Raw genomic sequence first — 22,708 nt, 5'->3', positions numbered from 1 at the left:
TAGGGTCTGACTTCTGGTCTGCTCAGTATTATACCCAGCAAATATGTGCTATGTCCACTGTAAAATCAATTTGGAATCACTGCTGACTTTTAAGTATCAAATTCCACTTCTATATCTTTGGGATGGGGTGATCAAAAATGGCAGTAAAACTCCTGGGTGAACAGTACTACTAGGAAAGATGAGGGTGAGAAACATGTAGGAAGTAGCAATAGTACAGGGGGGCATGCTCTCCTTCTAGAGAACCCAAAGAGAGGAGGAATTTACCCTTGATCTCAGAACAACCATGTTGTTATTGAGATATGCTCACTGTCAACACTGTTGGCCCACACACTTACTTTCACCTCACTGAGGAAATGGGTCAAGAACGTCATGCAATGAACACTACACCATTTCCTGAACAAATCCCCATGATTTTTTGCATGGAAAAGCATGATTTAACCCATGGTGATTAAGAGTGCATGTGCTTGGAAGTTTATTTGGAACCTTGAAATCTAATTCCAACTCTGTATCGCTTGTTTTATGCCAGATCTGTGCATGAGGAAGACCCTGCCAAAAATGTGTGCCAGCTGAAAAGAAGGAATGTTATCTAAGGGTAGCTGGCTGGTGGTCTAAATATAACATTAATAATGGCCTAACATTTATATTGCGATAGAACCTAGAGACCAATAATGCTGGGGCCTCACAGTGCTAGTGCAGAGCAAACATACAGAAAGTTACAGTTACTGTTTCAAAGAGCTTACAGTCTAACAGCACTACAGAACAGGTGGATGGGAGAAGAAAATATATAGGCTGGTGATGACAGAGTAACAAAAGTAATAGTATATTTTCAAGTCTTTGCTAATCAAGTGTAGCAATCACAACATATCTCCTGCCTACTTTTGTGAGATTAAATGTTATAGGACCTTAAAGTCAAAGAAACAGAATAATAGAACCTTAGGACTGGAAGGGACCTAAAGAGGTTATTTAGTCCAGGACCCTGAACTGATGGCAGGACTAAATTTTATCTAGACCATCCCTGACAAGTGTTTATCTAACCTGGTCTTAAAAATCTCCGATAATGATGATTCCACAACTTCCTTAGGCAATATATTTCAGTGCTTAACCACCCTGACAGTTAGGAAGTTTTTGTATTTGTCCTTCACCACATCAAATACAGAGTTTGTATTTGATGTGGTGGAGGACAGGTAGCCAGTGGAGGGATTCAAAGAGGGGGATAAAGTGGTCAGAGTGATAAACCATGAAGATTATCCTTGCAACAGTATTTTGAGTGAATGTAAGTGTGTGTGTCGGGGGGTGGACAATATGATTGGTGTCAAGGCCAGAGAGTAGGCGCCAAAGCATGAAATGATGACCCGAACAACATAGCGAGACAATATCTGTAATTTACATAGGTGTATGTGGCAAGACTTAAACCCAGCCTGCACAAGTGGGTCTAGAGATGAGATTGAATCAAAGAGATGCACAGATTATGTGTCTGAGTGATGTGGAGGATGGTCAATTATTACCATCTGACAGCATGGGTAAGGTGACACTGTGTGTGCCTCTGTGAATAAAGAGAGGACTTCAGTTTCCAGGGCTGTCACTGCAGCATCTTTCACAACACATTAAAAACACAGAGAATATGTTTCATAATATTTTTTTAAATGTTCAGCTAGAAATAACAAGGCAGAAAGCTCATACCTCCATTCCGCTCTGTGGGTAACTACAGGTGGGCAAATAATGGAAACATTTATTTGTTAATAATTTTACTTGGAAAAAAAAATCACTACTTTTGTTGAATAAATAATATGACATATTATTCAACCAGTTCTATTAATGACAGTGTTTGAGGTACTCAAATACATTATATGCTCTTTTAAAAAACTTTTTAATGGAGGCAAAATTACAATAAAATGTTAACATGACACATTGTATATTACTTGTTCAGGATAAGATTAACTTTCAAAGAACTTAACTAAAGATTCTGGCTTGCTCGCTGGGGATCCCCTCTCCTCTGGGTGCTAGAAAGGGTGACCACATTTCTAAATATCTATCCTTTTTTTTGGTGTGTCTCTTGATTATACTCCTTTTCTAAGAGCAGCATTTTTTTAAGTTTGCAAAAAAAAAATAATTCTTAATGGCACTGACATTGGGACCACAGAAAACATATTGGAAAATAATATTAACATAAGAAAGCTAGTATCTAAATTATTGCAATAAATTAAGGGGATTTATGTTATTAGCATTATTCACACAGTAAATGAAAGTGCATTCGAAACTGAAGTTGAACATCTTGAAACTTTTAAAAGAAACAGATAATTCTAAAACACAGGAAAGAAGTTGCACACTGACCATTTCCCCTATTTTAAGCATTTGATTCTTATTTGAATTTTCTGATCCTACAATTATATGACTACCAATGAACGTTAAAGGAGACATCGTAGGCCTGATTCCAAGACCACTGGAGGTCAATGGGAGTCTATCCAATGACTTCAATGGACTTTGAATCAGGGCACACTTGAATGCTAACACTGCTATTTGGAGAGCTGCAGGCCAAGATTTATTATTGAACAGGCCCATGGAGTTTGTAGAAACACTATTTTCACTAGAAAGTGGACTGATCCTGCTGCATGGTTCCAATGGCAAAGACAAGTGTGAGATGCCTGACATGGTGGCCCAGCACATGAGATACAAAAGAGATCATAGCCTCACACAGTCAACTGAAATCTTCCTAGTTAAGAAAAATTAAGCAGTAATCATTGCTATTAAGTATTGTTGGAAACATCTCTATTAAGCAGATTTCCAAAGAAGCATTTCTCATTTAAGTGGTGTTTATTTTCCCTCTTGTTATTACATCAAAGCAAACTTTGTGTCAGATCTTACCTTAACAGAACTCATGCTAATATGAAGGGTAGGTACAACAACCAGTTCCTGTTTTCAAAGCACTTTTTTAAAAAAAAATTAAAGAGAACTATTCAGCTTTCAGTAACTTTCATTCAGAAATGCAGTCAAAAAATAGACTTTGTAGAAAACCGAGATTTACCCATATTATCTGAAATAATATATCATGATTTCCCATACTGCCAGTGCTTACAGTGTCTTTTGCTGACAGTCGTGTTACTTTTGCTGATCTCAGACTTTGAGAATATTGTGCCTTCCAAAGTTTGTCCCTGAACACAGATGGGTTGCTGTGCAAATGGTCTGATTGAAATCTCTGACACTTTCTGTTGGGCTTCTGAATAGCTGCCTGGCTTACTGTCTGCTGATGGCAATTTTTTTTAAAATATATACTCAATATTTACAAAGCATACATCATAAAAATGAATTCTCAGTCTAGTGCAGTGGTTGTCAAACTTTTTTTTTCAAGGACCACTTGAAAATTGCTGAAGGTCTCGGTGGACCACTTAATGATCTTTCCAAATGTTGTTTGTACCGTGAGCTAACTATTAAGTGCTTTGGATAAAAGTGCTATATAAATAAAAACTTAACAATAATACTTTTTTAGTTCTTCAAATAAAAACACATAACTCTTATTTTAATATCAGTAGTTTTACCTTTTGAATGCGATGGATGTGCCCTCTCTCCCCCACAATGGCAGACTCTGAAAAGGGGCCGGGAAGTAGGGCCATCTCTGCCTGGCAGCCGCAGCCCTGAAGGTGGGGAAAGTAACCTCTTTCTCTGGCCGCTGCAGCCCTGAACATCCCAAATTTCCCTCACCCCCTCCTCTCACTCCACTGTCCCCTCCCACCTACCTCCTATTCCCCCCAAGGCCACCACCTCACCTTACATGTGCGTCTTCTCCAGGGTCCAGGCACCTAATTAGTGGAGCCATGACTGTGTGGCTCCATTAATTCTGTGGATGGTCCTTCTTTCCCTCATGTGAGGACACCAATGCACCTTAGTTGGAACTATCCACAGACCATCTGAATGCAGCTTGGTCTGCAGACCACAGTTTGAGAACCTCTGGTCTAGTGTAATTGCATAATGAAGGCTTATGCATGGCATTCCTCAGAGTCTGTAAGCTACCCAGTGCAAAATATGACATCTTTACAAATCTATGAATGGATATAAGTTTGGAAGGAAAAACATTTGATTTTAATATGCTGAAATTGAATATTTCAGTGCCTCTACTGGCTAATAAAATTCACAATGCTGCGCTTTGCTAATTTCTTCTGTATTCTCAATGAATATCTGGGAAGAAGTATTTAGTCTTTTTCTACTATTTGTCATATGAAATATCTTGATGTTCTTAGTTAGATAAGCATTACCTTAGCAGCTGTACTCACTTCAGTGCTTTTGGTTCTTTTTCTTAATAAAATATACAACCGCTTTCCTTTTCTCTTGTTTACCTCTAAATGAGAAAGATAAGGTTCCAGTTATTTATCATTACTATGTAATAAATCATATTAGTTCCCAGCCTGTTTGTTAAAACTTAGAAGCATATAATGAACCAACACAGTTATTCCTTGACAATTTATGCATGTTAACTTATGGGTTTTTTTAAAACAGTGTCTATTAAGTATATTATTAATATAAGAAACTTACCATATTAAAGTATAACTATCTACAGTAGTGATCATTCAATAGAAGTTTACAAAAAATATTGTAAGTTTAATATAAAGTGCTATCTCGGAAAAAAGCATTGTAAAGAAAACTAGATGTACTACGGAACTGTAAGAACTTGTTGTATGAAACTGGTCACTCTAGGTTTTCGCACTGCCTCCGTTCAATCTTTAGACTTCAGAACTGCTGTAACCCCACCCCACCCTAAGCTTCTTAGGACAAACACAGGAGCTAGAAAACTAGTGACCTAAACAGAGAAAAGTTTCCAGGAAATAGTATTAATATTCTCAAAAAAGGCTTCCTTTGGAGCACAAAAACTCTTCAGGAAAGAAACCCATGACCCCAAGAAAACCTTTTCTCAGCGTATGGTTAGGTTCTTCATGCTGTGCTCTGCTTTCTATTTTTTCTTTTTTTCTTTTTTTAAACACGAACACAGCAAGCTACTGTGGGTTTTTTTCCTACTGAACAATTATTTTTCTTGCCTCGATGTTAGCTACACCTCCAAATTTCTTCTGATTTGGAGCATTCACATTTCTGCTCTTATTTCATATAAAAAAAAGCTAAGATAACTTTGTGGTTTCTTTTAAAAACTGACAAATTTGTGGCTCTGCTAAATAGAGGATACATTGATCAGATTACTTTTCAGAAGCTTAGAAGTTTTCAGGAGCTATTGCCTCACTACTACATCTGAGGCTTCATGGAATCAAAGAACTAGTATAATTGTGCTTCAATGCAACACAGAAGCCATGCTGGACAGTAGATGTTCAAAGTGAGCCATCTTGTACAGAACTTTTATTCAGATGCTACAGTGTTTCAGAGATTAGAGTTGGATGCAGAGTTAACATTTTGAGAAACATAATAAGTATGGAAAAAATACTGAAGAGGTGTGAACCCACGGGATCTGGCCCCTAAGAACTTCCCTTGTATAGGGGGATTCTTCAACAATGCAGAGCTGCTAGAGTGGCCACCATTGCCACCCCCCCTCCTGCAGCTGACGCAAGGGATTTGGAGTGTGGCTAAGGAAAATGGCATGTCAGCTATGTATCCTGGCTCTCTGCCATCCTTACCTTCTGAACTGCCACTTAAAGTTGGTCACCTTATCTTGCCATTATTTATATTTTCCTCTTTTGGACTTTTCCTGCAATTCTTTCTCTGTAGAAATACTCACATGAGTAAAGGCTGGAGCCCTTAAAATAGCTTTTTAAAGCATTTCAAGATTTATTTTTCTAAAGCTTTTTGTGACAAAGTAGATTTGACTCCAGAATGTAGAGATGAAAGGAAGCCGTTAGTAATATTAAGAGTCTTGTGATAATAGCAGGAGTTCCTTCATATTAAAGTTAATTGTAGATGTCCAGGACTTGAAGAGTCAGTGATATTAATGGGAGCTCGCCCTTAACATAAATACACGTAAGTGAGTTCAACAGCATTCTAATGTGTGCTAGCACCATGTTTCACTGAATAGTTCTAAAATTATCTTGTCAAATCAGGCCATAAAACAAGTAGTGCTATTTTATGTAGGATGAATTAAGAAGCTTTTCTTTTAAATGACAAGAAACCTATTTTTCCACTCACAAGACTGAGTGGGGAAAAAAATGAGTTCAACTGACAAAAAAGTACAGATATCTACTGCTCTCAGGATGCTGTATGTGTTCATTTGTTGTGTCCACTGGTCAGATGAAATTGTGCACTGAAAACTAAAAAGTAGATTTTTTTTTAAAGGTCTCCAAGTTCATTTGGGCTGAATTTCATTAAAAACAATGGGAATTCTAAATGTGAGCCGAGAAACAAAGATGACAAGACATTGGCAAAAAACAAAAGTAGAACAATATTAGCTGAAACCTTTCCTGAGACTGTCAGAGGGGTTTGATGCCAGGCATAGGGGTGAAATCCTGGTCCAATTAAGCCAGTTGAAAACCACCTGTTGACTTGAAAGGGACAAGAATTTAACCCTACATGTTGATTCTGAGACTGATTCTGGAGTTAATTGCAAGAGTTTGGCCTAATTTTGGTCTGTAGGTTGGACTCTTAAGCAATCATAAACATTTTAAGACAGGGCTTGTCCTGTACTGGATCATGTTCTATAAACCATTTACTGACAACAGAGCACAGATTAAAAGGATTTTTGGCCCCTTTTTGCTTGCTACTGATGATGGCAAGGCTAAATATATACCTATATAGTGCCTAGTACTAACATGATTTTGAAGCTGGAAATCTTATTGATGTCAAAAGCTGTTTTGCATGTGAATATACTGGAGAATTGAGTAGAATGTTACAGCCCCACTTGTCTATTTACCCTCTAAAGAAAAATACTTCTGAGGCTAGCCCAGACCTTACATATTCTCTCATTCTAATATCTCGAATTACAGGAGAACAAGAGATAATGTATGAAAGAATTTTCTTTTTAAGACTTGCAAGGAAGAAGAAGCATGAGGGGTAAAGATGAAATGTATACAGCTTGCAAGGTTACAGAATCACGTTCATCTGATTTTGTTTGCCTGACAATCAATGCACCACAGTTCCAATATTAAGCTCAGTCTTTGGCCTCTGTGTAAATAAATTCCTAGGCAATGTGCAGGAGTGATGAACTACTTTATTGATGGACAGTTTTGTTGCTGTTGGCCATTGCAGCAGTTGTTATGTAGCAGCATTAATAAAACCAAGGGATAGTTATAGCTGGGAAAGCTGTGAAATAATATTTCACATTAAAGAACTTTAGGAAACTACTTTCTGGTCCAATTTAGCAGCAAGGCATATTTCTTAAGAACATATTTTGCTTGTTTATAAATAGCCATGATAAAGACCAAAACATAAACTTCTTGTATTAGACACCTATGCATTTGTGATAGCTTTTGGGCAAATGCTTATTAAGCAATCCTAGTATGAATTGTGCTTGTTTAGAATATCATGTAAATATTTTCTCATTTGCTTCGTATGTACAAGTATGTAGATGAGACTACCTGAAATGACTTAAAAACAAACCAGTGCAACTGTAGCTTATTAAAAGAAGTTTGAGGTCACTCTTTTTGACAAACAACAAACTTCCAGCAGTGTTGTTCTGAGAAAGGAAAGCTAGCAATAAAAATCTAGATCTGTTCCTCACCAAACTCTGGGGAAATGTCTACAGATCTGAACTAATTTTGCAGCGTGTCCCATGTTTAAGTATCACAGAAAATGTTTTTTAATGCTAAAGAGGATTATTAATATTACTTTAATAACAATTAGAACTGGCTGAATCTTTATTTTTAAATTCTGATTTGTGAATATTTTTGCAAGTAAAAAGCTCTAAGTCTGGCTCACATGATTTGTTTTTGTTATATCTGAAAATCTTTTGGATATTTGTGAATTCCAGAAATGTCATGAATTGCATCATTTGTTGGTTAAAATTTGCCGTTAGTTATTTGTTGATATCCTCTTTAAAATGTTTCAGTCATCCAATTAGTAAGCAGATTCATAACAACCATGTAACTTAAGCTATCAGCCACGCCACATAAATAACAAAAAGTGAATAATTCAGGCAAAATATTTGCAGACAGTCTATAGTATGAAAATTATTTGTCCAAACTACTACTATTTGGGTAATACTTGTGAATAAATGATGGTATGTGTTCAGCACATACACTGGGAAATTAGGAGAATTTATTTAGAAAAAAACTAGGATCAATTGACAAATAATTCACTAACTAAAAATGGGAGCAGATTACTAACATATTCCTAATGAATAATTCAATCACTTTCATCAATAACTCATTTTACTTTTATAGTCTTCCAACCAAGAAACTCACATACTTGGAAAGCTGTAATGAATTATGTAATTAAGTCATTGTTGTCTCCATTATACAGGTGGAGAAATTGAGGCCCAGACTTTTAAATGACTTTACTGTAGGTCAAACAGGAAGACTTTGGCAGAATCAGGAAAAGAAATCAAATCTCCTAATTCCTAGTCTTCTGCTGAACCCTCACAGTGATTTAAGTACAGATAAGGAAACTTGGACATTAATTCCCTGAATAATTTACTAGGTCCAATAGCCAAATGTTCCTGTCATCACTTTTAGGTCCCAATTATATAAAAGCACATGCATGTGCAGAACTTAACTCCTGAGAGTAGTTCTGTTAATTTTGCTGGGATTAGTCACATATGCAAAGTTATGTATACGCATAAGTGTTTGCAGGATGATTGTTGTCATATAATTTTTAACTAACATGAATCTGAAATCAGTATTTTGCAAAAACACATCTATCTATGGAAGTGTCATTTTGGAATAAACTAAAATATTTGAATGTCCTGAAACAGTCCAGGTTATGACCATTATTAATAGTAGATGTGATAGACAAAATAACATTTCCTCACAACTCAAGCACATCTTCATTTTTAAATTATAAAATATACCCTGAAGATGGACAACACATTATCATTCTGTTATGAACGTGTTTTTCAAGGTATAAAACATTTTGAAACACATTCATGATTAGCTGCAATTTAATGAATTTACCTTTTGTAAGCTCATTAGATTTGTTTTCCATTAATCAAGATTAACATTTTGTATTTTTGTTTTGATTGCACAGATAACATTTTAAAACCACAGCTCCAGTAATTAATTAACACTTATGCAGTTCTTAAATATGTAAATGAATGTGAGAGGTGATCATTTCCTGTTAACTTGAAGTTTACTTTAAGCATGACTTTGATTGTTTGGAGTATTATTCCTCCCTTTGGGGTTGGGAATTTACAGTGAGAATTCAAGGTATACAGGCAAGAAGAAATGCAGCTGTTGCAGGAGGATGGAAACTCAGATTAAATAGACATTTTTCAGTAGGGTAAGCAATCTGGAGAAAGAAAACTATTGTGTAAAGATTTCAATATGTTTCTTCTTTTTGAAGCTGACCACAGAGAGCAATTTCTTGAGTAAGAGTAATTCCTGGGGAAGAATATGGAAGCACTTTTCCAGCATTTGCTAAAATTGCTTCTGTGAGAAAAAAAATTATGCACGGAATAGTATGAGAGAGCAATTATTTTTAAAGGATGATTGGACAAGATCTGAACGAAGCTGTTCAGAACTTTGGCACCAATAATAAGATTTTGGACATTGAGCTACTGCTTGGCCCATTATATCAGTGAAAATACAACTTTATTTCTCTATTAAGAAACTATTTTTTTTTCAGTCTTTTGATAGTTCTATGGGGAGCTGCAGCTCCATCTGAGGATTGTAATATCAGCATGTTATGGTTTTTAAAGTATTGAACCCTTCCATAACTACAAGATAGCACTTGAATGCTGCTGTAATATGTATTGCTCTAGAAATTTAGAGGGAATTGCTTTAAATCCTATCCTATCAGGAAATAGTGCTAATAGGATTAATGTTTAAAGGGATTAGTACACTTGTTCTTGCTAATTTTCCTTACTGTATGTTTACTGTTTGGTAATTGTAATGCAGTATGTGGCCCAGACATGGAATGCTCTCTGGCCCAGACGTGGAATCTTAACTTTCTGCTTCTCCAAATGTTAAGAGTCTAGAGGAGAAGCAGAAAGTTACCCGATCCTGAAGCTATATTCGCTCACTCTAGACAGAATTCTAACTGAATGTTAGAATTAGAATATGAGAATTCTAACAGAATGTTTAATGTAAACATCATAAAATAAAATGAGCCTGAGCCTGTGAGATGATAAGTAGTCACTGGGCACTCATATCTCCAATGATTTACATGGTAGTTATGCTAAACACCTACCTCTCAGGCCCAAAGGAAGTGATCAATAGAAGAACTAGGTAAATTATAATTTATTAACTGAGGGATAAAATTCTGAAAGCAAATCATAGAATCATAGAACTGGAAAGGACCTTGAGAAGTCATCTAATCCAGTCCCCTCCACTTGTGGCAGGCCTAAGTATTATCTAGATCAGGGGTCAGCAACCTTTAGCACACTGCCCATCAAGGTTATACACTGGCAGGCTGCGAGACATTTTGTTTGTATTGACCATCTGGAGGCACAGCCCCACACAGCTCCCAGTGGCCACGGTTCATCATTCCTGGCCAATGGGAGCTGCGGGAATTCACGTGCTGCAAGTTGCCGACCACTGATAAAGACCATTCCTGACATGTGTTTGTCTAACCTACTCTTAAAAATCACCAATGATGGAGACTCCACAACTCCCCTAGTCAATTTATTCCAGTGCTTAACTACTCAAGAGTTAGGAATTTTTTCCTAATGTCCAACCTAAACCTCCCTTGCTGAAATTGAAGACCATTGCTTCGTGTCCTATCCTCAGGGGTTAAGAAAAACAATTTTTCTTCCTCTTTCTTGTCACAATCTTTTACCTACGTGAAAACTGTTATCATGTCCCCTCCCAGGGTATGTCTTCACTACTGGCCAGATTGGCGGGCAGCGATCGATCCAGCGGGGATCGATTTATCGCATCTAGTCTAGATGTGATAAATTGATCCCCAAGCACTCTCCCATCGACTCCTGTGCTCCATCTCAGCAACAGGAGCAGGCAGAGTCGACAGGGGAGTGGCAGCAGTCGACTCACCATAGTGAAAACACCATGGTAAGTAGATCTAAGTATGTCAACTTCAGCTACATTATTCACGTAGCTGAAGTTGTGTAACTTAGATCGATCTCCCCCCCCCCCCCAGTGAGGACCAAGCCTTAGTATTCTCTTTTCCAGACTAAACAAACCCATTTTTTTTCAATCTTCCCTCATAGGTCATGTTTTCTAGACCTTTAATCATTTTTGTCACTCTTTTCTGGACACTCTCCAAGCTGGGAGGGGCTGCAAGTGTTTTGGAGGATAGAAGCAGCATGTTCACCTTCCTACATTGTCCAGTTTTCATAAGACAACTAGAAATTAGTTAATGATGCTCTAAGCAGCATAAACTCCCCCTTCACACACTGCAACCCCCTTGGATGGGACAAGAGAAACCAATGGAAGTTCAGGAATCAATGCCAGCATAGCTACTGGCCTTGCTCTGCTTCTGTTCTTGGGAGCCAAGAGAAAAGCAGAGGGATAGCCCTTTTCGGAAGCTGGCTGGAGATTCACAGGTTTTGGCACATTGCAACTCACTCTGGTCTCTGCTTATTTGCAGTGAAACACCTTTGTCATTTGCATTGCCATCTGGTTCTATGGTGTGAGGAAAAGATGAGGCAATTATGTAGCACCCTTCTTTGTTATACAGCTAATCTAATAAGATTTGATGTGGAAGGTCAAGGTAAGATTTTCATTAGGGTTAAATCTAACATCCAACCAATTCTACAATACATCACATTTAACATTCCTCAAAAGAGACATTTCCCTTACATAACCAAGGGAGTTCTTCCCGTTCTGACAAAGCTGTGTACATATGGACCACTCAAGGGTCCCTGCCACATTCTGATACCTGAACAAAGCTGCCTAATGAAGCCTGCACAGAAGTTGAAATTGATGACGTGTGTCAACTCATTTTGGTAATAAATCTCAGTAATTGCAAATTTCCACTTTTTTCACCTACTAACTTGAAACATCAATTTTAAAAACATGACTTTGACTTTTCAATTTTTCACCCCCAATCTACCCTGAAATTGCTTTAACAATATTTAATGATTTTCTCTTTTCCCACCATGTTCAAAACATGGTTAGAAAATCCTCTGGAAATTATTTCATTACATATAAGGCAGTCATGGGCAAATCTGGAATTTCAATTTGGATAATCAATAAAAGATAAGATATTTATCTGTAGTTATTGAAGCCTTTTTTGTTTAAGTAACTGAGCTGGAAATGTCTCTTCTTGTGAGATTTTTGGTATTGCCAGCTTGGGACTCCTATGAAAACAGATTTTCTTACAGTATTTTGGTATTTTCATTTCTGGTTCTGGGTAAAACCCAGGACTCAACACAGTACATGGGTATGACCAAAGACTCACATAACCTAACTTAACAAATAAAAAAAAAACCAACCCAGATATGATTTGGATTCTATTCACGGTTGCAATAAAGTTTCAGGTCAGTTCTTATTTTATCTGAACCAGCTTACCTATCCGAAACATACATTTGATTTAGAAAGTAGAAGAGCGCAAATTACTGCAGACCTAAATAAGGTGTATATATATATATATATATATAAGGCTGAGATTACACTCAAACAGCACTGGGAAGCATTGTGTATTTTGGATTAGAATTTAAAGGAAAAAAATAACCAACCATATTCAGGGGTCAGCAAAGAGAAACAGTATTGAGAAATGGCAAAGTGGTTTGATGCAAATGAGGAGCTTTTGGTGTGGCACTGCAAGGAAAATGCATAACAGACTTCAGCACAATGGCTTTTCGTTACACTGTATGATGTGACAGTTTACAATAGTCAGCACCATATTTTTCTGTTAAAAACATATTTGTGAAGCATAATTATTATAATTTCAATAAATACATAGCAAATAGCCTGGTTCCAGAGTGCCATATCTAATACAATATAATTTTGAGTTGTAAAGCATTGTTTTTCATTCATAGTATATTTCCCATTTTTGAGAGCTTTTGATGGGGGTGAGGGAAATGGTTTCTGCTACCGTACTGCTTTGTACTGACTTCAATTTCCATTTCATATACTTCAATGCAAAGATTTTAAATACTAGGACTGAAAAGCAAGGGTATGTAAAATTGTAAAAAACTAATTATTGAAAAAAATATTATGTAAGAATGATATGTATATGCAGACTAAAATAAACCAAAAAAGGCCTTGTAAAAGTACTCACATTTGAAACCTTTCTTTGTCTTTAAATTTAGCAGGGTCAATTTGGATTAATAAGTGGTAGTATTCAGCTAAAATTTTGCTCACAATGACAATCACTTCCCCCAGTCCCAGAGTCCCTGGACATTTCAGCTAAATCCAATGAAATAGTTAAATTGCCATCATGAAGCTTTGAAGTTCACAGCAATATATCATTACAAAATTAGATACCTTTCCCTATAACCATGGCCTACAGTCATAAACATGAATAACTTTACATAGATGAGTAATAACTATCATACTCAATTAAACTACTCGTGCATACATATTTGCAAAATAGGCCATATATCGGCAATAAAAGTATTGCAGTAGAAATCCAGTAATATTAAATGTTAGTAGATTTAACATGTGATTTGAGTCTGGATATAAAATTTTACCAAATGGTTCATTTCATTGATTCATTAGCTATTGTTTCAGGAATTTCTTTCCTTCCTTTCTCTTATGTCCATTTCATAAGTAACGTATACATGGAAGGGATCAGTGATATAATCCCTTTTTACAGTCCATGAAAGCCTTGCCAGTGACTGGCCGTATTTCAACACCTAAGCGAGTGAGGACACTATTACATAAAGGACACTCTTCTGCTCTTTTTCATGTACCAGCATATTTTCCAGTGTTTCCTGCTCTCCTCTGCACAGCTTGACAGGTGCTCAGTTGGCTCTGCAATCAATATGCCCAAAGTTTAAAATGCACAGCTGTCACAGATGTCTCCTCAATAGCACAGCCCATCTGTAACAAGGGATGGCTTAAGATAGTTAGCGTAATAACTTAAGCTGTTGCCATACAATCTTTATTTTTGTAGGTTTCTAACTACTCAGGGAAGAGTAACCAGGAAGATTGTTCCCCTTGATTTGTTCGAAGCATAGGGCTGCTCTCTCTTATTCATAGGTTTAATCATAGCATGATTTTAAGGGTGATTTGCTTTTAGGCATCTTATTCTTTTTCTGTCTTTCCTAATGAGAAAGGGTTACATTTTGGTTTTGTGTATTGAGGAACACTCAGGAAAGAGAAGGATCTTTTGCTATATGAGCTGTAGAGAGAGGGATTATGACTTTGGGACTGCTAAAGCCTCCAGGACACTGGAGGAATGTATTGTGAAGATCCATCTATACCTGTTTAAAGATGTGGCAGTGACATACCAGGCTACAATTCATATTAATAAGTAGCTGTGTCTCCCCTGCCCTCTAACCTGGGGTGCCCTTTACACTCCTTTGCTGCTGTAGCCTCCAACCTGCATTGCTTACAAGCAAGCTCCAGCATACAAGTTACTCCCAGCTATGTCTGTGTGTATGCTGCAGCCAGCCATCCACACCTTGGCTCTTACCAGCTTTGGTTCTACTGCAGGGTGACCCCAAAACACCCCCAGTATTAGATTTCACCCCCAAAATTATGTCCCTGTGCTCCCCAGCCCTATTCTGGCCAATAGAAGTGTACTTAAAGTCAGTTAGTTCTTCACTAGAATAATACGCATACAACTTGCCACCCCAAATGGATTTCCCCAAATACTTCAATTTACACACACTGGATTAGATTCAACAATTCAACAAGTTTAACAATGAAGAGATATATTTAAAGAGAATACAAGGCATAAAGGTCAGAAATGGCTATGAGACAAATAAAGATAAATGCAACTGGTGCCTAACTTACCAAACTACACTAAATTCAAAGGAAATTTTCTTATCACATGCTTTCAGCAATCTTACTGACCAGACTTCTTAGGACAGGACCCCTTCTCCGAAAGTCCAATGAATGCTTCCTTTATCGCTTAGATAGTTTCAGTCCCTCTCTTGAAAAACATTTCCAGTTAGGCACCAGGAGACAAAATGTCTATGTGAAAGCATGTCCCCTGCTGCTTTTTTCTCACTTGGTTGAGCTTCCTTTTTCTCCCTTTCCTGCTTGATGACTCTGTTTATGGCTTATATGCAAATTAAGGAAGGCACACTTTCTCTTTTTTCCAACTTCTGCTTGGGTAGGGCTGTAGTTTGAAACATTTGTTAATAACATCACAGAGGGAAATCTTATAACTTCACATACAATGTTGCCACACATATCTTACAGGATAATAATGAGCAGCAAATTATGAGTTTTAAAATAATGCTGCACAAGGTATAATTTGTAGAAAGATTATTGCAATAGTGTATAAGGTGTGGACACACGGGTATATTCTGTTACAGTGGCCTGCACACCCAGATACAGTTGCTTTTGTCCTGGTGGGATAATACTTTAAGACCTGGACTTCAAAGTGCCAGGCCAACATTCATTTCTTATCCATTCAAATCTTCTTCAGAGCTACCAGCACTGCCACTTTTACTCCTCTTCTCATCCCTTGAGCACATCCAAGAGGATTATGGCTGCATTCTGCATGAGTGAATTAGAATGAGACTCACTGCATCCATCCTAATACAGCCCTGCCAATGATAATTTGGTTCTAAATGGAGTAAGATATAAAGGTAAAATGAAAATTATTTATATACACAAACAGCAAAAACAAGCAAGAATAATAACCCAAGGAATTCTTCATATAATTACATCAGGTCCAGCTGAGTCAGGAAATCATTAAACTAATTTCAGGAACAGAAATCTTAAAATTTACTATGATCTTTAAAAAAAATTAGGTAATAAAATCAGCCTTCACTTCTTCAGCACTCTTCAATGAAAGGCATACCTCAGGGCAATCTGGTCATACCAGCCCTTACCTAGAGCTCCACTCCTTTCATAAATTTTTTTTTTTGAGGCAGGAGGATTATACCACTAGCATAGTAGAGCTGCATGAGCACTGGAATTTCCATTCTGCAGAAAATCCCCACATTTTCAAAAGTGTTTTCTTTCTGAAATGGAGCCAAACATTGAATTTTGAAATTTGCCAAACAAGAAAATTTCCAAAAAAAAATCAAAACATTTAGTTTTGATTCAGAGTTTTTAATTGTATTTTATATTGTAATTTATTATATAAAAAGAACAGAAAATTGAAATGAAAAATCAATTCAATCTGATAAGGTCAAAGTAAACACTGGTGCACTTAGGTACTAAACAGATCTGCCCTCACACTTGTACAACATGGTTCTTTCATGTAGTATATCTCAGAATTAACCATACCCTTAAAACACACCACACCATTGGGACATGGTTAAACATTATTAAGACTACTTACATTACTCAATTAAACTGCCTTTACCCAAGGTGGAAGATAACTGTTACAACTCTCCCTAACGCTCCTGCCCTCCAATAAAAGAGCCCATTAAAGTCTAATACTCAAAATATGAACTCATCATGATTTCTGGAACTATACACCAACACAACCTTTTTCAAGGTAAGTCTGCTTCCCATTTATTTCTCCCTAACAGTTTACAACTAAAGCTAGGCTACAAAAATCTCAACTGCTTTTTCACAGGAAATTATGAAAAACATTTTTTCATCAAAATTTCCCATGAAATCTTACTCACCCCCAAAAATAGATTTCCATTTTTTGCCCTCCATCTGTCCCTGCTTTCCTTTCTTCCCCTTCTATCCCCTTTTCTGGGGGCACAAAATTAAAAGCTAATGGGTAGGGAAGAGGAGGGAAGAACCCCCCATGTACAATTTTATTTTTCAAAAGTAAAAAAAAAAAGATTTTGAGTATTTTCAATTCTTAACCAACAAGCAAAATGTTTTTGAAAGAAACATTTTCCATGATTTTGTTTTGGCCATTTTCGGGGGGTGAGGAAGAGTCACACAGTAGCTGTAGTTCCTAGAGCTATAATGGCCGATTAGCCAGAACACCTTCACAGGACCTTGGGGACTGATCTGAGAGTGCTATAACCTTTAACAGATTGTTGGATGAACTTTTCTCTCAGCCCAGATGAAGTCCACTGGTAAGTAAGGAGGAAGGGAGTAGGGTCAAGACCCCAGCTCAACATCCAGTTAGCCTAGTACAGTGCCTGTGTCCCCAATCTGATTATATTGGTGCCCACACAGGCATAAATGCATTTTATACAGACAAATGAACAGTTATATCTAGAAACAAAGAGGGTACTTATAGGATGGGGAACTGTATTTTGGAAATTAGTGACTTTGAAAAGCACACATCGATCATGGTGAACAACCAATTGAATATGAACTCCCAACATCATACTGCAGCTAAGAGGGAAAATCCATTCTCAGATGTATAAGCAGAGCAATATCAATTAGAAATAAAGACGTGTTGTCATTACTACTCTATACAGTATTACTCTATACAGTGAGACCATTCCTGTAAAAATGTGTTCGGTTGTCATGTCTACACATAAAAAGAATGTTGATAAAAGGACTAGAAAGGAATCAGAATCAAAACTACAAGAGTTATCTGAGGACTTGTCATAAACAGATAAGTAAGGGTTAATAGAACAGAAGTACTTCATGTCTCTTTTGCCTGTAAAGGGTTAAGTTCAGTGAGTCTGGCAGTTACCTGACCAGAGGACCAATCAGGGGACAGGATACTTTCAAATCTTGAAGGAGGGAAGTTTTTGTGTGTGCTGTTAGATTTTGGTTGTTGTTCACTCTGGTGGCTCAGAGGCACCAGATGTGCAACCAGGTTTCTCTCCAATCTCTCCGATACAGGCTCTTAAAAGTTCAGAATAGTGAGTACTGGGTAGATAAAGCGAGTTAGGCTTATGTTTGTTTTCTTTATTTGCAAATGTGTATTTGGCTGGGAGGAGTTCAAATGTATATTTGGCTGGAAGGAGTTCAAATTTGTATTTTGCTGAAAAGATTTTAATTTGTACTTGTATACTTAGGCTGGGAGGGTATTCCCGGTGTCTATAGCTAAAAGACCCTGTACTATTCCATTTTAAATTTACAAAGATAATTTTTACTGTTTTTTCTTTCTTTAATTAAAAGCTTTTCTTGTTTAAGAACCTGATTTTTTTTTATTCTGGTGAGACCCTAGGGGACTGGGTCTGGATCCACCAGGGAATTGGTGGGGAGAAAGGAGGAAAGCGGGAGAGAGAGGCTAATTTCTCTCTGTGTTAGGATTACTGTCTCTCTCAGGGAGAGCATGGGAGGGGGAGAGAGAAGGAGAGGGGAAGGTGCATTTCCCTCCCTGTTTAAGATTCAAGGAGTTTGAATCACAGTGATCTTCCAGGGTAACCCAGGGAGGGGAAGCCTGGGAGAGGCAACGGTGAGGGAAAGGGTTTACTTTCCTTGTGGTAAGATCCAGAGGGCCTGGGTCTTGGGGTTCCCCGGGCAAGGTCTTGGGGGGACCAGAGTGTACCAGGCACTGGAATTCCTGGTTAGTGGCAGCACTACAGGTTCTAAGCTGGTAATTAAGCTTAGCAGAAGTAATGCTGGTACCCTGTCTTTTGGATGCTAAGGTTCAGAGTGGGGAATTATACCATGACAGGGCTAGAAAATCTGCCTTCCAATTAAAGACTAAACAATTCAATCTATTTAGTTTATAAAAGAAGTGACTTGATCATGGTCTATCAGGACTTACATGGTGCAGTAGATTTCTGACAGTAGATAGTGTTAGGGGGCTTATTCCTTCACCCTCTCACTTCCCTGGTCCTTCTCGCATGAACAGAGAGCAACAATACCCGAACTTCAAAGGCGCAAACAATTCGATGTTTATTGGGGTGAACTTCCAGCAAGCACCTTAGTGTCCCCCTTCCCAGCTCTGACACCACAGAGCCTTGCCTGCATCCCTGTTCCTGTTCCCATCCCCTGTTCCCATTTCCCCTTTAGCAAGACATGATTTTAATTCCCCCATCCTCAGTCCCCGTTCCCATTTCCCCCCTCACCCCCTTACTTCCTGATTGACTGCAGACTATATAGTAAAACCTGAGCTTAGCTATTCCTTAACCAATTATTTTACTGAAATTTAACTAACCAATCCTAACATATTGTAACTTCGTTATTTAACCAATTATATTCCATCACCTTCAATGGTTTACACCCAACAAAATTAATTATACAGCTGACAGAAACAATTACAGAACCAGACAGAGACCATGCAAATAAACATACAAAACAATACGGAAGTGAGGATTTCACAACTACATCTATACAGACAAAAGGGTTTTTCAGCTGTGTCTATTGAGAAGTGAGTTCTTGCCAGACTGGATGCTATCAAACTAAGTTTCCTTTTTACATCTTCTAGGCTCTACCCTTCCTCTGGAGGTGATAGGAATATTAGGATAGGATTGTATTCCTAATAGCCCAGTAGCACCTTATTTCAATGTGACTAGTTTGGAATGTGAGGATGTGACTATAGACTTCCCAGTTTATGGCTGCCTAACTACATCTTTGCTGAATGCCTTAGCCTGTTACAGGGCTTGGCTACACTGGCACTTTACAGCGCTGCAACTTTCATGCTCAGGGGTGTGAAAAAACACCCCCCTGAGCGCTGCAACATACAGCGCTGTAAAGCCTCAGTGTAATCATTGCGGCAGCACTGGGAGTGCAGCTCCCAGCGCTGCAAGCTACACCTGTAAGGGATGTGGTTTACGTGCAGGGCTGGGAGAGCTCTCTCCCAGTGCTGGTGCTCCGACCACATTCACACTTCAAAGCGCTGCCGTGGCAGCGCTCCAGCAGCGCTGCTGTGGCAGCGCTTTGAAATTTCAAGTGTAGCCATACCCACAGTAAGAGAAGGCCATTCCACAGACAGTGATTTTGATTCTTTCTTTTATACCTCTATAACTGGCTAAGTGATAACAATACACCTAAATTCTTAAAGTATAGGCCTTTGCAGACAAGCCTGAATATCTATATCCTAATAGATAGCTCTTTAATTTAGAAGATTAACAAGATCCTCATGGCTGGCACCTGTAGCTAGACAAATTCAGACTAGAAATAAGGCACACATTGCTTAAAAAATGAAGGTAATTAACTATTGGAACAACTTATTTAGGGATGCATTGGAATTGTCCATCATTTGAAGACTTTAAATTAAAATTGGATACCTTTCTGAAAAATATGCTCTAGCTCAAAAGTTATGGGCTTCCCACAGGAATCTTTTGGTGAAATTCTGTCATCTCATCTGTGTTATGTAGAAAGTCAGACTACATGTTCGTAATGGTTCCTTCTGGCCCTAGAATCTTTTAATCTATGACCCTACTCCTTGTGCATTCACACACAGTGGCAGCCGCCACATTTGGTCTGTATAACTGCAGCATTTTTATATTCACTTAAAATGCTCTTTGAGTCATCATATTTTACCATTAAAACCACCCCTCAAATTCCCAGTCCTCTAACTGTTTGTTGCTCTTAGTCTGTAAAACAGGGTGCTTTATACTCAGTAGAAAAGATTCATCAAGATTTTGGAGATCTGTGTGCATTTAGTCACAAGAAATGAAGATTATTAAGGTGCCAGAGCTATGGCTTTATTAAATGAAAATCAATAACAAAATGTCAGGAGCCACTGACTATGATGAGCACAGTTATCCATATGTGGTTTTGTTCTGATTTCATGGATAATGCTGATGGAGAATGATTTTTAAGAATTAAAAGGAAAAAAAAAAGATTACCCTAGCACTTTAGCAGAACAGGAATGGTCTGTGGAAGCCTCAGGCAACTGAAGTCCTATAATCTACAAAACTGTGTTCTGACAGCAATCGTCTTTTTGTGTTGTGTTCTGCAGTAATGTTAGGTTTATAAATATTATAGCCATCACTTTACCTTGAAGCTATAGAGCTCTCGACAGTAAAAGCAAATGAAAATGCTATCACAACTTTCAAGCTCCTCCACCCACATACACACACATCTATTGTTGTGATGCTTTCAGATAAAATAGAAGATAACACAGTTTGGTAAATTCAGTCTCTGTATCGGCTAGTACTTTATTGTTTTTTGTAGACAAAACATTCTCTTCACAAATATTTTTATTTGGATGTAAATGGAGGAAATACATTATATTTTTGAGGAAAGTCAGAAAGGGAACTTGTTATATTAAAGTCAAAAACTTTTTGAAATCTTCAGTATTGCATATTACAGAGGCTTTAAGAAAAAGGAATCCTATCTTCTTTCTAACAATGGAAATTACATCAAAGTCACGCTTGTGATAGAAACCCACAAAGCATGACAATGTAATATATAGACAAAAATATCAGTGGGATACCAACATTTTATTATTAAACTAAAACCTATCTCTCCATAATATCACTTACAGTAATAAAACTTTGTCTGAAGACAAAGGTATTTATTTCAAATTGATCCTCAATAGATAGGTACAACAATTTCACAATATCAAACACGGAGCAAAATGTTTCTTTGTCTTGGTTCTGTTACTAACACAAACTCAGCCTTTCAATTATCTTGGGCTAAGCTCTGAGAAAATATCCTTCCTTCGTTTGGGTACTGGAATGGGATGATTTCAGGTCGAAAGCATGCAAAAGTCATTGCTTCATCCAAAACCAGGCTAAACCCTATGGTCAATAGTCTCAAAAGTTAGGCAAGTGCAAATAGTCATGTGGGCACGCATTCTAGAGGCTCATGTTGGAGTTGGACACACAATGGGGTTTAAGAATAGGTATTGGGTCATAGCCAAGTGGCTTCTTAGGACTCAAAAACTGTTAGTACTAAGCCAGGAGGCACAAATTAAGGTATTCAAGCAGCAGCCACTCATTAGCTATTCTGCAGACTACATCGCAGAAAGAGACAGCATACTAAGTAAGGAGAGATTGTGACAATGATAGAGAAAGATAGAGACACACACACATACATTGGATTTGCTGGATGTTTGTAGGGCAAGCATATGGTAGGAGGGCAGTCAGGATAAGGTAGGAGCTGTGGGCTATATCTTGATATCATGAGATGTTTCACCACTGACTTCAAAAGCAGCAGAAGACAATCCTGTGAGAGGTGATGTCAAGAATTTGATGCACAGATTTTCAGTGAAGGGCATCATGGAAGGAGACAGTGATGGGGAGACAGAATCTGAACAGATAGCATCATCAGAAAACATAGAAAAGAGGCCTTATTTGCACATGTAAATCACTAATTTGCAGAACTGATCAAAATTTTTCATTCAAAATTTTTTTTTGAAGAAAAATGACCCTTTTTCTAAAACCAAAAAAAAAAAAAAATTCTTGTAAAGATTACAGGATTTTCAAACATTTTTCTGGTGTTTTTTTCTTCCATTGATACCTAACATTTTGGAAAGTCAACATTTTGTGTGTGTGTTTTTTTTTATGTTTGCCACTGAATGCAATAGAATTAATGATATCCAGGGTTACCCTCCTACCATCACACACCTTTTCTTTTCTTTTTTTCTCCTTTTTCCTTTAACTTTTCAAAACTTCCAGCAAGACACACAAAAAAAGAAAGAAAATATAATTCATTGTATTCCATAGAAAGAAAGAAAGAAAGAAAGAAAGAAAGAAAGAAAGAAAGAAAGAAAGAAAGAAAAAGTATGGAGGAAGATAAATTTGAAATTCTGGAAAATTAGAAATCTAAAAATATCAAAA

Source organism: Gopherus flavomarginatus, chromosome 1 (assembly GCF_025201925.1).
Source record: "Gopherus flavomarginatus isolate rGopFla2 chromosome 1, rGopFla2.mat.asm, whole genome shotgun sequence".
Classification (NCBI taxonomy): Eukaryota; Metazoa; Chordata; order Testudines; family Testudinidae; genus Gopherus; species Gopherus flavomarginatus.
The sequence above is the reverse complement of the archived record's forward strand: the minus strand, read 5'-3'. Positions refer to the sequence as shown.